This window comes from Hyla sarda, chromosome 11 (genome assembly GCF_029499605.1).
Source record: "Hyla sarda isolate aHylSar1 chromosome 11, aHylSar1.hap1, whole genome shotgun sequence".
In the NCBI taxonomy this organism is placed as follows: domain Eukaryota; kingdom Metazoa; phylum Chordata; class Amphibia; order Anura; family Hylidae; genus Hyla; species Hyla sarda.
This window is the reverse complement of record NC_079199.1, coordinates 39915169-39927274: the sequence shown is the minus strand read 5'-3', so window position 1 is coordinate 39927274 and position 12106 is coordinate 39915169.

Here is a 12106-nt window from a genome sequence, read left to right as displayed (position 1 = left end):
TGTGAGGAATAATTAGAGAAAACCTTATCGCAGCGCACTTCACTTGGCTAAATTTCATGATTTCAGCCCTGAGACCCCAACCAATCAAAATTGTCAAAAACTTTATTTTATAATAATAGGAACGCTTTCAATCTATGGCTATGCAGTGATTTTGGAATAAATATCACACAGAGCTTACACATATGAAGATATGTTAAAGGGGTACTTTCCAAATTAGGCAGTCATGTGAAAATAGGTGGGTTTGGATGACTTTTGTATAATGTGTGTGCAGTGCTGTGGAGTCGAGGAGTCGGACGAAATTTTGGGTACCTGGAGTCGGAGTCGGCAAACAATGCACCGTCTCCGACTCCTACTAAATTTAGATTGGAATGAAAAAAAAAGCAAGTTTAAATGTCCCAATTCATAAAATGTTATAATTAATGACTTCTCTAGTGTAAGAATACAGACCAATGCATGCAGTTCCTCACGTAACCGCAAAACGAACACGTTGAGTGACCGTGAAGAAGCATGCTTTTCATGTGCTTCACTATACGGAACGCAACGCACAATTAGGAGTGGCAATACTTATACTTTCCACAGTGTTGTGTTCTGCTGTTACAGGGAACCCATGGGTAACCTAGCCTCCCACTGATAAGGGATAAAGTAAATATGTTTTTTGCAGGACTAGAGACACTTGTATAAGTTAAGGGAATGGAGTGTCAGTAGTTCAAGACTGAAGCTGTAAACCATTGGAAAAACTGCTGTCATTCAGCTAAGGCTATAAATACTTGTAAACTCCGATTGATAGCTTAAACTTTAATACATTCGCATATTAATACAGAGGAGTTGGAATTGGAAGTACAGAAAGTTGCAGAGTTGGAACATTTATCTACCGACTCCACAGCCCAGTGTGTGTGTGGAAGCCTTTATGGAAATACACTGATTATATCAATTTATCCCCCGTTACATGAAATCATAGCATCCATCATATTTAAGATCATCCTGTAAGTACATACACTGATGGGCATCCTGGAAACACTATAATGAAAAATTGTAATCCCTTGTGGTCTCCTTTGGACCTAATTACTAAAGTACGATCTGCCCTACTTATTAAGGTATACTAGATATCACTTACGATCAGAGTGTATGAGTATTAAATAAATGTAAGATGTACTGGAAGTAGCTTTTCTCATTTTTTTGTTTTTTATTTCTAATGTGGGACTACAAGTCCCAAACAAGTTGTGCGTTTTTTTTTTGTTTTTTTTTAAACCTTTAATAAAGAAATATATATGAAAGGAAATACATTGCTGAAGAATCCTTTTGCTCAAGGCACAGTTTGCTGGTGGCAACCCTCTGCAACCTGCAACTTAAAGGGGTACTCCACTGGAAAACCTTTTTTTTTTTTTAATCAACTGGTGCCAGAAAGTTAAACAGATTTGTAAATTACTTCTATTGAAAAATCTTAATCCTTCCAGTACTTATCAGCTGCTGTATGATCCATAGGAAGTTCTTTTCCTTTTAATTTCCTTTCTGTCTGACCACAGTGTTCTCTGCTGACACCTCTGTCCATTTTTGGAACTGTCCAGAGCAGGATAGGTTTTTTATGGGGATTTGCTCCTACTCTGGACAGTTCCTAAAATGGACAGAGGTGTCAGCAGAGAGCACTGTGGTCAGACAGAAAGGAAATTCCAAAAAGAAAAGAACTTCATGGGGATCATACAGCAGCTGATAAGTACTGGAAGGATTAAGATTTTTTTAATAGAAGTAATTTACAAATCTGTTTAACTTTCTGGCACCAGTGGATTTTTGTGGGGTCTTAAGAAGGCAACCCCTGTCTGTAATGCTGGCAGCTACCAGTGTGCAGCACGTCCCGCTGCTCACCTTGGCCGAGCCACATGTTCAGCTCCTCCACCACAGCTGCAGATTCCAGACATCATCCTCAGTACTGTCACAGGTGGAGACAGTTTCTGGTGCACCCTGAAGGGGCCGCATGCATGTATGGGCTGTTTCTGAAAGGGTTTGTGCACATTCCTGATTCCTAGCCTCCTCCAATCCCTGTCAAGCACCACCTGTATGTGAGTACTCCTTCTTTCCTGTGGTGCCTGAGCAATAGTGTAGTCTACTACTAGGGAGGGAAAGCTGAAATGTCTGGCTTGCTGTGGCTTCCTTCAAAATTAAGTGGCTCCTTTCTCAAGGGGTTGTCTCTGATAAGACAACCCTATTACACCATAATTTAGGAACAAAGAATTCACCGGATGAGATGCAGACATACAGTGAGGTATCTGGACAATGCAGGTTGCTTGTAAATAGCTCTACTCAATTACCTTTAATTCTTGTATTGCTCTTTAAGCCTCTCAAGTTACGGGATGCCCTGTGGCTATAGTCTGGTTTAATATTGTAATTGAGATTTGGCTTGTCACATGCTAAGAATATTTTCCTGACAAAACATCAGACAGGAATCTCTCTAGTTCTGTAATTAAATAGTAAAAATTTGTTACCCAACCATAAGTCCTAGTTGACACTTACAGTTTTTTAGACAAAAAATAGGAGTTGAACTTTAACCCTTTAATGACACAATTTAGCCCAGAGGATAGGGGATAAGACGATCTCCGCTGTGCCGCCCCAGTCAGCTGGTGCACAGAGTGAACTCCCCTCTGAGCTGGATGACTGGCGACCACAGGCGCTACGCCCCCTCCATTAATGTCTATTGGTGAAGGTGTGAAAGCTACGTACTAGCCATCACGCCTCCTCCCATAGGCATGAATGGAGATGGCGTGGCATGACGTAACGAACATTGAAGCTCCAAGCTTTCGGGTCCTGGACGTCGCTGCTGCCGGCCCGAAGATCGCGAAGGTCCCCAGCCACAGAGCTCCTAAATTCCCCCGTGTACTTGTCCTCACGCAAAGGACTCTCTGTGCTGGCCCATGCCGGCCTTTGAGGTGTGCGAGCTGTGCGGCCACACAGGGTGCCATAGCAACAGAGTCGCTGGGCGGCCGACACAGCTCGCAGTGTAACAGGCCGGCCGGAGCAGTGGCGCATCCAGGGGGGGGGGGGGGGGGCAATGGGGCAATTGCCCCCCACCCCAAGATTGTTGCCCCTCCTCCCGTACTATAGCATGGTGGAGCGGGAGCTGTCAGCTGTCCCGCTCCACCACTCCCTCACCATTCTCACACCCCTCACCTTTCTCACACGCTGCGGCTGCTCCGTTCTTGCAGTGTGAGTGAGTGCCGCAGGGACGCAATCCACGGCAGGCCGGTGCGATGACATCACATCATCGCGCCGGCGCCCGGAGATCACGTCCCCACGGCTCTCACTCACACTGCAAGAACGGAGCAGCCGCAGCGTGTGAGAAAGGTGACGGGTGTGAGAAGGGGGGGGAGGGGGTGCAAATTATAAGTGAGGGGCACATGACAGGGGGGCATTATATGTGAGTGGCACAGGACAGGGGGGCATTATATGAGGGGGCGCATGACAGGGGGGCATTATATGTGGGGGCATTATATGTGAGGGGCACAGGACAGGGGGGCATTATATGTGAGGGCACATGTCAGGGGGCATTATATGTGGGGGCACATGACAGGGGCCCCCGTCATGTGCCCATATAATGCACATATAATGCCCCCCTGGCATGCCCCTTACTTATAATGCCCCCCGTCATGTTCCCCTCACTTGTAATACCCCCTGTCATGTGCCCCCACATATAATGCCCCCTGATATGTGCCCCTCACATATAATGCCCCCCTGTCATGTGCCCCTCATATATAATGCCCCATGTCCTGTGCCCCTCACATATAATGCCCCCTGTCCTGCCCCCTCAGGTGGCATTATATGTGAGGGGCACAGGACATGGGGCATTATATGTGAGGGGCACAGCACAGGGGGGCATTATATGTGAGGGGCACAGGACAGGGGGCATTATAAGTCAGGGCGTTGTATGTGCATTATATGGGCACATGACAGGGGGGGGGGGCTGTCCTGTGCCCCTCACATATAATGCCCCATGTCCTGTGCTCCTCACATATATTGCCCCCTGAGGGGGCAGGACAGGGGACATTATATGTGAGGGGCACAGGACAGAGGGCATTATTATTATGTTGGGGGAACATGACAGGTTGTAATTATTATATGGGGGGCACAGGAAGGGCATTATTACTATATGTGAGGGGCACAGAGTGTTTTGCATTTCAGAGGTATAGGCCGGCATTTATCATTGTAGGTGTAAGTGAGGTATTTTTCTACACCTTTTTTGTGTGCTGGTAATGTGTAGGAGCACCAAATTTATTAAATGGTCACAGAGCATTTCATAAATTTTGTGCAGGTCATATTTTCAGAAATTTTTCTCTTCATAGTTACATAGTTACATAGTTAGTACGGTCGAAAAAAAGACATATGTCCATCAAGTTCAACCAGGGAATTAAGGGGTAGGAGTGTGGCGCGATATTGGGGAAGGGATGGGATTTTATATTTCTTCATAAGCATTAATGTTATTTTGTTCCAGCAATGTATCTAATCCTGTTTTAAAGCTGTTAATTGTTCCTGCTGTGACCAGTTCCTGAGGTAGACCGTTCCATAAATTCACAGTCCCCACGGTAAAGAAGGCGTGTCGCCCCTTGAGACTAAACTTTTTCTTCTCCAGATGGAGGGAGTGCCCCCTCGTCCTTTGGGGGGGTTTAACCTGGAACAGTTTTTCTCCATATTTTTTGTATGGGCCACTAATATACTTATATACGTTTATCATATCCCCCCTTAAATGTCTCTTCTCAAGACTAAACAATTGTAACTCCTTTAATCGCTCCTCATAGCTAAGATGATCCATGCCCCATATTAGTTTAGTCGCGCGTCTCTGCACCCTTTCCAACTTCGCAGTGTCCCTTTTATGTACAGGTGCCCAAAACTGAACAGCATATTCCAGGTAAGGCCGTACCAATGATTTATAAAGGGGGAGTATTATGTCCCTGTCCCTTGAGTCCATGCCTCTTTTTATACATGACAATATCCTGCCGGCTTTGGAAGCAGCAGCCTGACATTGCATGCTATTCTGTAGTCTGTGATCTACAAGTACACCCAGATCCTTCTCTACCAGTGACTCTGCCAGTTTAATCCCCCCTAAGACATACGATGCATGCAGGTTATTAGTACCCAGATGCATAACTTTACATTTATCCACATTGAACCTCATTTGCCAAGTGGATGCCCAGACACTTAGTCTATCCAAGTCATCTTGTAACTTATGCACATCCTCTATAGACTGTACCGTGCTACAAAGCTTGGTGTCATCTGCAAAGATAGAAACAGAGCTGTTAATACCATCCTCTATATCATTGATAAATAAATTAAACAACAGCGGGCCCAGTACTGAACCTTGGGGTACACCACTAATAACCGGGGACCAATCAGAGTACGAATCATTGACCACCACTCTCTGGGTACGATCCATGAGCCAGTGTTCAATCCAGTTACAAACTAAAATTTCACATTCACCAAAAAGCTAAGTCTGGGTTGGTGTAGTTTTAGAGACTTTTCAGTGGCTTTGCACCTTTTTTGCGCCTTTTCACAAAAAGGTATGTACGTGGGGTAATGGGGGGGGGGGGGGGGCGCCACAAGGTTAGCTCGCTGTAACGCCGAGCGCTCCGGGTCCCTCTCCTCCTCCGGAGCGCTCATCTCTTTCCTGCAGCGCCCCGGTTAGACTCGCTGACCGGGAGCGCTGCTCTGATTCCCCAGGCGGGGATGCGATCCACGCGGTGGGACGTGCCCGCCCGCAGGTCGCATCCCGTTCTGATTACCTGCCCAGTCCTCTATATGCTCAGGCCCGGCGCGTGCGGTCCCGCTCTCTAGGGCACGAGCGTGCCGGGTCTCTCAGATTTAAAGGGCCAGTGCACCATTAATTGTTGCCTGGCCCAATCTGTTCCAATTACTGGGAAAAGTATATAAACCCACTCCCCCTCCTGTCCTTGCCGGATCTTGTTGCCCTTGTGCCCTGAGAAAGCGTTCTGTGTGTTCCCAAGCCTGTGTATCCAGACCTTTGCTGTTGCCCCTGACTACGAACCTTTGCCGCCCGCCCTGACCTCTTGCTACGTCCGACCTTTGCCTTCGCCTTGTCCTTGTGTACTACGCCTATCTCAGCTGTTAGTGAGGTCGAGTCGCTATCGGGGGATACGACCTGGGAGTTACCGCCGCAGCAAGTCCATCCCGCCTTGCGGCGGACTCTGGTGAAAACCAATAACTTCTTAGAACCGGTCCCCTGGTACGGCCCACGCCATCACCTCACTAACACAGAGGATCCACTACCCGCTTCCAGTCCGGTTCCTGACACTCGCACAGGGCGCCTGAACACCTAAGGCTGGCCCTGAGCCCATGCTTACTACTACATGGTGTCCAGGGACAACTTCCTCGTTGCCATGATACTAAACTGCATGGCAACTACAAAAACATTGCCCAATATACAATACACTGAAACTGGTCTGCAACTTTCTTCCAAAAAAATGGTACAAATGGTTAACATAAACATAGTTATACACAGCATTAACATTGACATAACCATTTGTAAGGTCACGCACAGTCCAAAAGTTGCCCCGTTTCATCATTCTGACAAGACTAGACTTCATAACAGCTCTCTATTCTGGAGACTTGATGGGGATCCAAAAGGAGGGACCCCTCCCCATTAACTTGGAATCCCCTCATAGGGTTTTCTAAACAAGACAAGCCATCTAAATGACTAGATGCTGCAATAAATACTGAGGTATAGAGCGTTCTTTTGTGTCTGTTAACAAGAGTCCACCCCAGGGTAATGCTTTCATTGGAAATAGTTTATTTTTACATACTTTGCTCATTGCTGCCGGATTGTACTGTATGAATGTCATTGTACCAGCTAGATAGGGCTGAATGTTAGGCACAATGGTTAGTAGTAAAATGGACACATCCACTGCACTGTGTGCAAAACCAGACACGTTTGGCAGGGTAACATGAGGGTTAGTACTGGTATTTTGGTCAGATGATGCTGTAAAATAGAGTGAAAAATTCTGTTTATAGCTACACAAGAAGGAGCATGCTGGTACTGCTGACAGTGCTGGATACTATATCCACTAATGTCACTATGAATCAGCGATACAAAGAGATCAGTGATACAAATATTGTAAAACACCTTAAAGAAGCTGTCCAGCGGTATGACATTTATGATCTGATCGTGGTGGTGGTGGGGGGGTCCGACCACTTTGACCCCCCGTGATCTCTCTTACAGGTTGTTGCTAGAGTGTGTTTCGTACTCAGCCTGCCAGCTAGTCGAAACATGTTTCCTCCTTTCATCTCTATGGGAGAGGTGGAGACACGCGAACACTGTGTCTCCACCTCTCCCATAGAGATGAATGGAGGGGGGCTGTTTCCGCCAGCTGAGGTGCTGGGTGCAAAACACCATTTCCAAACTGGGGCACATACAGGAGATCTCAGGGGCTCCCAGTAGTCGGATCTCCCGCGATCAGATATTTATCTATTCAGCGGATAGGGGATACATTTTTTTTTACTGCTGGACATCTTTTGTAATATTGTCTTGTGGTATGTACAGTGCCCACCCATGTGAATGTGTTGGACATTATGGTCCTGTCCTCAGTTTCAGGCTATGTGACTAAGTTATGTTACTGACCCTTTAAGGGAAATGTATATTACCGTATTTTTCACCGTATAAGACGCACTTTTTCTTCCCCAAAACTGGGGGGGAAAAGTTGGTGCGTCTTATACGGCAAATACACAGTAAAACCTGTCCTATCGCGGCGGTCCCTGCGGCCATCAGTGGCTAATACAGGACATCACCAATCGCGGTGATGCCCTGTATTAACCCTTCAGACACGGCGATCAATGCTGACCGCCGCATCTGAAGCGAAAGTGACACTAACCCGGCTGCTCAGTCGGGCTGTTTGAAATCGCGGCGTCCCGAACAGCTTACAGGACACCGGGAGAGACCTTATCTGCCTCCTCGGTGACTGCTCCGTGACGGGATCCCCTGCATGGTCGGCGCTCTCCTTCGTTGTCATCACGTCGTCGCGCACGCCGTCCCATCATCTAATAGGAGGGGCGTGCGTAGTGGCGTTTGTAGCGATGTGATGGCGGTGACGGAGATTGAGGATACCCGGCAGCAGAGGCGTTCCGGAGCGACGGGGACACCCCGGGGACGCGGCGACAGCGAAGGAGGGCGACATCGAGGGCAGCGGTGACGGGTCCGGAGCGGCTGGGACACGTGAGTATCACCTCATATACCATACCTATACCAGTGGTCTTAAACCTGCGGACCTCCAGATGTTGCAAAACTAAAACTCTGCTCAAGTGTTTTCCACCCAGTGTGCCTCCAGCTGTTGCAAAACTACAACTCCCAGCATACCCGGACAGCCGTTGGCTGTCCGGGCATGCTGGGAGTTGTAGTTTTGAAACATCGGGAGGTCTGCAGGTTGAAGGTTCAGAATCTTTTTTTTCTAGATTTTCATCCCTTAAAATTGTGCGTCTTATATTGCGAAAAATACGGTATCTATGTGTGCATACCTTTTCATTTGCAATGGGCTGTATCCTTCTTTTCATTCAAGTGTGGATGATGCTGCTCCCCTGCACATGTTATGTGCTGCTTCCTATAGAAAAAACATATATCTACATAGAAGTTCAATCTGTTGGGGACCGTATGTTTGCAATACATGACAGAAATCTGAGACTATACTCTTATTTTCTGTCACATTTTACTCTTTTGATCTCAGTAATAATTGCAGTCATGGACGCAGATCCATGAATGGACTAGTATCACTTATTCCTGCGTATTTGAAATGCACGCTCAAGAATGCAAACAATGACATGCACACCATTGGTATGGAATATGCGTGTGATGCAAAATGCCATGTGAACCCATCCTAAGGGTTAATAAACACTGGGCAACACTCGCCATCCCCTGACTAATCATTAGCAAGATCTGTGCCTTTTACCAAAACCTCCAAGCTTCAAGACAGTTTTTTCAGTTAGGCCATGTTCACACTTCCGGAATTTCTGTGCGGAATTCCGCCGGAGATTCCACAGCAGCAGAGTGCCATATTGTATTTAAAGGGATTCTGCTGCCCTGTGCACATGGCAAAATTTCCATGCCATATGTTTCTGGTGCAGAAATTCTGATGTCTATAGGAAGAATGAACCTGTCCATTCTTTCTGCGGAATCCGCATGTTATGCATTGCCGTCTATGAGATGGCGCATTCCCGTGTGGTCCTAGCGTTGGCATGTTATGCCGGCGCCCGCAGTCTGCGGAATGTCCGCATGGAGAATTTCTGTGTGGACATTCCGGACGTGTGAACATAGCCTTATAGTATTTGGTTTTTAAACCAAAGTCAGAAGTGCATCCAGTAAGAAGGAGAAGTATAATTCCTTCCTTTATAGTTCTCATTCCTTTTGAATGCACTTCTAACTTTGGGTACGTTCACACTATGGAATTCCCCACGGAATTCCATGAGCGGAATTCCGCGGTGTGAACTTAACATTAGTGTGAATGGGTCTCCACAAGACCCGTCCACACTGCAGAATTTCTGCGGCGGAGAATTCCGCCGCTGAAATTGTTCCGCGCAGAGAAAGAACATGTTCATTCTTTGCGCCGATTCCGCGAGCTCTGCATAGCTGTCAATGGTGACGGCTCAGAGCCCCGCGGCCCTAGCGCCGAAGTATTGTCACCGGCGGCCGCCAAACGGAATCTCCGCAGTGTGAACGCACACTAAGGCTCAAAAGCTGCAGTGGAAGTTTTCCAAATAAATGCCAGAAAAAAACCTGTGTAGAAAGCTAGCCGAACAGTTCTCTCCCCTACTGCCCTTTGGCTATGTTCCACATTATATACAGATATACAGCTGATCAAACACTACTAGTGACACCTACAATGTGAAATGTAAATGTTGTACACATGTGAGAAGGCTTATACTACAGAAGTGTCAAAAGGGGACCTACTGATGTTTGCAGTCTGCAGCTACGCAAAGTTTATTCTCACCTTTCACAATGGAAACACTATAAAGTAAGCAAATGAAAGTGATTTTCTACGAGTTAGTACAATTGCAATGATACCAAATATATATATATATATATATATATATATATATATATATATATATACACTTTTTGTTTTGTTTAATGTCTTAAAAAATATTTTAGCACCATGTTCTAACCGTAATAAAATTGAAAATTTTTGATCTATAGAGCTGTCCGGGCTTATTTTTGGCACTGTGATCTGTAGTTTTTATTGGTACCATTTGGGGAAGATACTGTAAAATTTTGTTTTACACTTTTGTAGTCCCCCTAGGGAACTTGTGTAATAATTGTTTGAGTGCTCGTACAGTTCACTGCAATACTAATGTACTGCAGTGAAATATAAAATCAGTGGTCTGTTAGTACAACCTTCTTGTGGCATCCTAAAATAGTCGATCGGACATGGCAGCCACATAGGCCTTCAGAAGGTCAAATGACTGCCTAGATGTCATGATGGAGGCAGTGGATGCACCCTGCGCAGGCCCCTGACATTAGCTGATGTTGCACCCAGAGCTGTAGCTAGCTCATTTTGCGCCTGAGGCAAGAATTATTATATGTTGACTATATGTAGGACCCCCTGTAGGTAGGTAGATTGGCCCCAGTTTCACCACTTTTACAGGTGTAGAGGAATACAGGGGTGAACAGATGTACAGGAATGACAGAGGGGTGTACATGGGTGACAGTGGGGTGAACAAGAGTGACAGAGGGGCGTATATGGGTGACAGAGGGGAAACAGAGGGGTGTACATGGCTGACAGAGGTGTAGATGGGTGTACATGGCTGACAGAGGTGTAGATGGGTGTACATGGCTGACAGAGGTGTAGATGGGTGTACATGGCTGACAGAGGTGTAGACGGGCGTACATGGCTGACAGAGGTGTAGATGGGTGTACATGGCTGACAGAGGTGTAGATGGGTGTACATGGCTGACAGAGGTGTAGACGGGCGTACATGGCTGGCAGAGGTGTAGACGGGTGTACATGGCTGACAGAGGTGTAGACGGGTGTACATGGCTGACAGAGGTGTAGACGGGTGTACATGGCTGACAGAGGTGTAGACGGGTGTACATGGCTGACAGAGGTGTAGACGGGTGTACATGCCTGACAGAGGTGTAGAAGGGTGTACATGGCTGACAGAGGTGTAGACGGGTGTACATGGCTGACAGAGGTGTAGACGGGTGTACATGGCTGACAGAGGTGTAGACGGGTGTACATGGCTGACAGAGGTGTAGACGGGTGTACATGGCTGACAGAAGTGTAGACGGGTGTACATGGCTGACAGAGGTGTAGACGGGTGTACATGGCTTACAGAGGTGTAGACGGGTGTACATGGCTTACAGAGGTGTAGACGGGTGTACATGGCTTACAGAGGTGTAGACGGGTGTACATGGCTGACAGAGGTGTAGACGGGTGTACATGGCTGGCAGAGGTGTAGACGGGTGTACATGGCTGACAGAGGTGTAGACGGGTGTACATGGCTGACAGAGGTGTAGACGGGTGTACATGGCTGGCAGAGGTGTAGACGGGCGTACATGGCTGGCAGAGGTGTAGACGGGCGTACATGGCTGGCAGAGGTGTAGACGGGCGTACATGGCTGACAGAGGTGTAGACGGGCGTACATGGCTGGCAGAGGTGTAGACGGGCGTACATGGCTGGCAGAGGTGTAGACGGGCGTACATGGCTGGCAGAGGTGTAGACGGGTGTACATGGCTGACAGAGGTGTAGACGGGTGTACATGGCTGACAGAGGTGTAGACGGGTGTACATGGCTGACAGAGGTGTAGACGGGCGTACATGGCTGACAGAGGTGTAGACGGGCGTACATGGCTGGCAGAGGTGTAGACGGGCGTACATGGCTGACAGAGGTGTAGACGGGTGTACATGGCTGACAGAGGTGTAGACGGGTGTACATGGCTGACAGAGGTGTAGACGGGTGTACATGGCTGACAGAGGTGTAGACGGGTGTACATGGCTGACAGAGGTGTAGACGGGTGTACATGGCTGACAGAGGTGTAGACGGGTGTACATGGCTGACAGAGGTGTAGACGGGTGTACATGGCTGACAGAGGTGTAGACGGGTGTACATGGCTGACAGAGGGGCGTA